We start from the raw sequence: 6,000 nt of genomic DNA, 5'->3' as shown, positions 1-6,000 counted from the left end.
GGTCACGGCCAAGACTCATAAGTAGCTGTGTTCAAGAATCAACATACTGAACTAAGAGAATCAATAACACTATCTTAATTCTGAGTTCCTATGGATGCCAATCATTCTGAATTTCAAAGGATAAAGTAAGATGCCAAAACTGTTCAGAAGCAAAAAGCTAAGAGTCCCACTCATCTAATTGGAACTAAGCTTCATTGATATTTTGGAATTTATTGTATATTCTCTTCTTTTTATCCTATTTTGTTTTCAGTTGCTTTGGGAACAAGCAACAATTTAAGTTTGGTGTTGTGTTGAGCGGATAATTTATACGCTTTTTGGCATTATTTTTAGGTAGTTTCTAGTATGATTTAGTCACTTTTTAGTATATTTTTATTAGTTTTCATGCAAAATTTGCATTTCTGGACTTTACTATGAGTTTGTCTATTTTTCTATGATTTTAGGTATTTTCTGACTGAAATTGAGGGACCTGAGCAAAAATCTGATTCAGAGGCTGAGAAAGGACTGCATATGCTATTGGATTCTGACCCTCCTGCACTCAAAGTGGTTTTTCTAGAGCTATAGAAGCCTAATTTGTGCACTCTTAATTGTGTTGGAAAGTAGACATCTTGGGCTTCACATCAATGTATAATAGTTCATACTTTGCCCGAGATTTGATGGCCCAAACTGGCGTCCAAACGCCCACTAGAAACCCTTTTCTGGCGTAAAACGCTAGAACTGGCACCAAAGCTGGAGTTTAACTCCAAGGATGGCCTATGCACATGCAAGCTTCAAAGTTCAGCCCAAACACATACTAAGTGGGTCCCGGAAGTAGATTTTTGCACTATCTACTCATTTTCTGTAAACCCTAGTAACTAGTTTCGTATAAATAGCACTTTTTGACTATTGTATTTCATCTTTGGACCACTTTTCGATCCTTTGATCAGGTCTTCTTCTCCTATTTTTGAATTCTTTTGCCATTTGGGAGGCTGGCCATTCGGCCATGCCTAGACCTTTTGTTCTTATATATTTTCAACGGTGGAGTTTCTTCACCTCATAGATTAAGGTGAGGAGCTCTGCTGTTCCTCATGAATTAATGCAAGTACTATTGTTTTTCCTTCAATTCACGGCTACTTCTTCTCCAAGATATACTCTTGTACTTAATTCAGTTAAGTTAGACTAAAGGGGTGACATGTGACAATCACCCACTTTCTTCAGTACTCGCTTAGCCAAGATCCGCGTGCCTGACAACCACAAGTGGTCTACATGATATTCAACGTAGTCAATGGATGCCAGCTAGAGTATATTCTCTTGGGTCTCTGATCCATGCATTTGACTAGCATCTCCTGATAACAGAGCATTCAAATCAGTGAGATTGGAACCTTTGGGGTATAGGCTAGAAATAATTGGCAGCATTCCTGAGATCCGGAAAGCCTAAACCTTGTCTGTGGTATTCCGAGTAGGATGTGGGACGGGATGACTGTGACGAGCTTCAAACTCGTGACTGTTGGGTGCAGTGACAGTGTATAAAAGGATCAATGGATCTTATTCTGACACAAGTGAGAACCGACAGATGATTAGCCCTGCGATGAGAACCATAGCCGGACCATTTTCACTGAGAGGACAGATGGTAGCCATTGACAATGGTGATCCACCAACGTACAGCTTGCCATGGAAGGAAGGACGCATGATTGGATGAAGACAATAGGAAAGCAGAGGTTCAGAGGCAACAAAGCATCTCCAAACGCTTATCTGAAATTCCCACCAATTAATTACATAAGTATCGCTATGTTATTTTTCGCTTTATTTATCTTTTAATTATCAAACCCTCATAACCATTTGAATTCGCCTGACTGAGATTTACAAGATGACCATAGCTTGCTTCAAGCCGTCAATCTCCGTGGGATCGACCCTTACTCACGTAAGGTATTACTTGGACGACCCAGTGTACTTGCTGGTTAGTTGTGCGGAGTTGTGGAAAATGTGATCACAATTTCCTGCACCAGAAGGTCTGCCATATTTTTGTTTTACATTCTTTTAGTATGAGTTTCTAAACCTCTTAGGTTGAGGAGAGGAGCCCTGCTGGTGCGCGAAATTGTGAACAATACTTTTCACAACTCTCATAATCCCCGGTCATGAACTCCAAAGACTTGGTAGTTCAATTCCATGGCATTACACAACTTCGCACAACTAACCAGCAAGTGCACTGGGTCGTCCAAGTAATACCTTACGTGAGTAAGGGTCGATCCCACGGAGATTGTTAGTATTGAAGCAAGCTATGGTCATCTTGTAAATCTTAGTCAGGCAGACTCAAATGTATGATGATGAACGAAAATAACATAAAAGATAAAGATAGTGATACTTATGTAATTCATTGGTAGGAACTTCAGATAAGCGCATGAAGATGCCTTCCCTTCCGTCTCTCTGCTTTCCTACTGCCTTCATCCAATCCTTCCTACTCCTTTCCATGGCAAGCTTGTGTAGGGTTTCACCATTGTCAGTGGCTACCTCCCATCCTCTCATTGAAAACGATTGCATATGCTCTGGTCACAGCATAGCAGAATTCATCTGTCGGTTCTCAATCAGGCCGGAATAGAATCCAGTGATTCTTTTGCGTCTGTCACTAACGCCCCGCCCTCAGGAGTTTGAAGCACGTCACAGTCATTCAGTCATTGAATCCTACTCAGAATACCACAGACAAGGTTAGACCTTCCGGATTCTCTTGAACGCTGCCATCAGTTCTCGCCTATACCACGAAGACTCTGATCTCACGGAATGGCTGGCTCGTTTGTCAGGCGAGCACTCGGTTGTCAGGCGATCAACCATGCATCGTGTTATCAGGAATCCAAGAGATATTCACTAAGCCTCAGATGCTTGTAGAACAAGAGTGGTTGTCAGTCACTTTGTTCATGAGTGAGAATGGTGATGGGCGTCAATCATCACCTTCATCATGTTGAAGAACAAGTGATATCTTGGACAAAGAACAAGCGGAATTGAATGGAAGAACAATAGTAATTGCATTAATACTCGAGGTACAGCAGAGCTCCACACCTTAATCTATGGTGTGTAGAAACTCCACCGTTGAAAATACATAAGCATAAGGTCTAGGCATGGCCGTGAGGCCAGCCTCCCAATGATCTAAGATAGCATAAAATGAAGATAGCTACCCCGATATATCAATACAATAGCAAAAGGTCCTACTTATAGAAAACTAGTAGCCTAAGGTGTACAAGGTGAGTAAATGACATAAAAATCCACTTCCGGGCCCACTTGGTGTGTGCTTGGGCTGAGCAATGAAGCAATTTTGTGTAGAGACTCTTCTTGGAGTTAAACGCCAGCTTTTATGCCAGTTTGGGCGTTTAACTCCCATTTGGGTGCCAGTTCCGGCGTTTAACGCTGGAATTTCTTGAGGTGACTTTGAACGCCGGTTTGGGCCATCAAATCTTGAGCAAAGTATGGACTATCATATATTGCTGGAAAGCCCAGGATGTCTACTTTCCAACGCTGTTGAGAGCGCGCCAATTGGGCTTCTGTAGCTCCAGAAAATCCACTTCGAGTGCAGGGAGGTCAGAATCCAACAGCATCTGCAGTCCTTTTCAGTCTCTGAATCAGATTTTTGCTCAGGTCCCTCAATTTCAGCCAGAAAATACCTGAAATCACAGAAAAACACACAAACTCATAGTAAAGTCCAGAAAAGTGAATTTTAACTAAAAACTAATAAAAATATACTAAAAACTAACTAGATCATACTAAAAACATACTAAAAACAATGCCAAAAAGTGTATAAATTATCCGCTCATCACAACACCAAACTTAAATTGTTGCTTGTCCCCAAGCAACTGAAAATCAAATAAGATCAAAAGAAGAGAATATGCAATGAATTCCAAAAACATCTATGAAGATCAGTATTAATTAAATGAGCGGGGCTTTTAGCTTTTTGCCTCTGAACAGTCTTGGCATCTCACTCTATCCTTTGAAATTCAGAATGATTGGCTTCTTTAGGAACTCAGAATCCAGATAGTGTTATTGATTCTCCTAGTTAAGTATGATGATTCTTGAACACAGCTACTTATTGAGTCTTGGCCGTGGCCCAAAGCACTCTGTCTTCCAGTATTACCACCGGATACATACATGCCACAGACACATAATTGGGTGAACCTTTTCAGATTGTGACTCAGCTTTGCTAAAGTCCCCAATTAGAGGTGTCCAGGGTTCTTAAGCACACTCTTATTTGCCTTGGATCACAACTTTATTCCTTCTCTCTTTTTTTCTTTTCTTTTCTTTTTTTTTTCTTTCGGTTTTTTTTTTTTTCGTTTGCTTCTTTCTCTTTTTTTTTTTGTATTCACTGCTTTTTCTTGCTTCAAGAATCATTTTTAATGATTTTTCAGATCCTCAGTAACATGTCTCCTTTTTCATCATTCTTTCAAGAGCCAACATTCATGAACCACAAATTCAAAAGACATATGCACTGTTTAAGCATACATTCAGAGAACAAAAATAATGCCACCACATCAAAATAATTAAACTGTTATAAAATTCAGAATTCATGCAATTCTTTCCTTTTCAATTAAGCACGTTTTCAAGAAAGGTGATGGATTCATAGGACATTCATAACTTTAAGGCATAGACACTAAAGACACTAATGATCACAAGACACAAACATAGATAACATAAAGCATAATTTTCGAAAAACAGAAGAATAAAGAACAAGGAAATTAAGGAACGGGTCCACCTTAGTGATGGCGGCTCTTTCTTTCTCTTGAAGATCTATGGAGTGCTTGAGCTCCTCAATGTCTCTCTCATGATTCTTTGATCTTCTCTAATTCATGGAGGAGAATGGAGTGTTCTTGATGCTCCACCCTTAGTTGTCCCATGTTGGAACTTAGTTCTTCTAGGGAGGTGTTTACTTGTTCCCAATAGTCTTGTGGAGGAAAGTGTATCCCTTGAGGCATCTCAGGGATCTCTTGATGAGAGGGGTCTCTTGTGTACTCCATCTTTTTCTTGGTGATGGGCTTGTCCTCATCAATGGGGGTATCTCCCTCTATGTCAACTCCAACTGAATAACAGAGGTGACAAATGAGGTGAGGAAAGGCTAACCTTGCTAAGGTAGAGGACTTATCCGCCACCTTGTAGAGTTCTTGGGCTATGACCTCATGAACTTCCACTTCTTCTCTAATCATGATGCTATGAATCATGATGGCCCGGTCTATGGTAACTTCGGACCGGTTGCTAGTGGGAATGATTGAGCGTTGTATGAACTCTAACCATCCTCTAGCCACGGGCTTGAGGTCATGCCTTCTCAATTGAACCGGCTTTCCTCTTGAATCTTGCTTCCATTGTGCGCCCTCTTCACATATGATTGTGAGGACTTGGTCCAACCTTTGATCAAAGTTGACCTTCTTGTATAAGGATGCTCATCTCCTTGCATCATAGGCAAGTTGAACGCCACCCTCACACTTTCCGGACTAAAATCCAAGTATTTCCCCCGAACCATAGTAAGATAATTCTTTGGATCCGGGTTCATACTTTGATCATGGTTCTTGGTGATCCATGCATTAGCATAGAACTCTTGAACCATCAAGATTCCGACTTGTTGAATGGGGTTGGTAAGCACTTCCCAACCTCTTCTTCGGATCTCATGGCGGATCTCCGGATATTCACCCTTTTTGAGTGAAAAGGAGACCTCGGGGATCACCTTCTTCAAGGCCACAACTTCATAGAAGTGGTCTTGATGCATCCTTGAGATGAATCTATCCATCTCCCATGACTCGGAGGTGGAAGCTTTTGCCTTCCCTTTCCTCTTTTTAGAGGTTTCTCCGGCCTTGGATGCCATAAATGGTTATGGAAAACGAAAAAGCAACGCTTTTACCACACCAAACTTAAAATGTTTGCTCGTCCTCAAGCAAAAGAAGAAAGAAGAGAGTAGAAGAAGAAGAAATGAGGAAAAGGGAGATGGTGGTGTGTTCGGCCAAAGAGGGGGAGAAGTGGTGTTTAGGTTGTGTGAAAATGAAGGGTTGAAGAAGG

The sequence above is a fragment of the Arachis stenosperma genome, chromosome 7 (genome assembly GCF_014773155.1).
Source record: "Arachis stenosperma cultivar V10309 chromosome 7, arast.V10309.gnm1.PFL2, whole genome shotgun sequence".
NCBI lineage: Eukaryota > Viridiplantae > Streptophyta > Magnoliopsida > Fabales > Fabaceae > Arachis > Arachis stenosperma.
Note: the sequence above shows the minus strand (reverse complement) of the source record.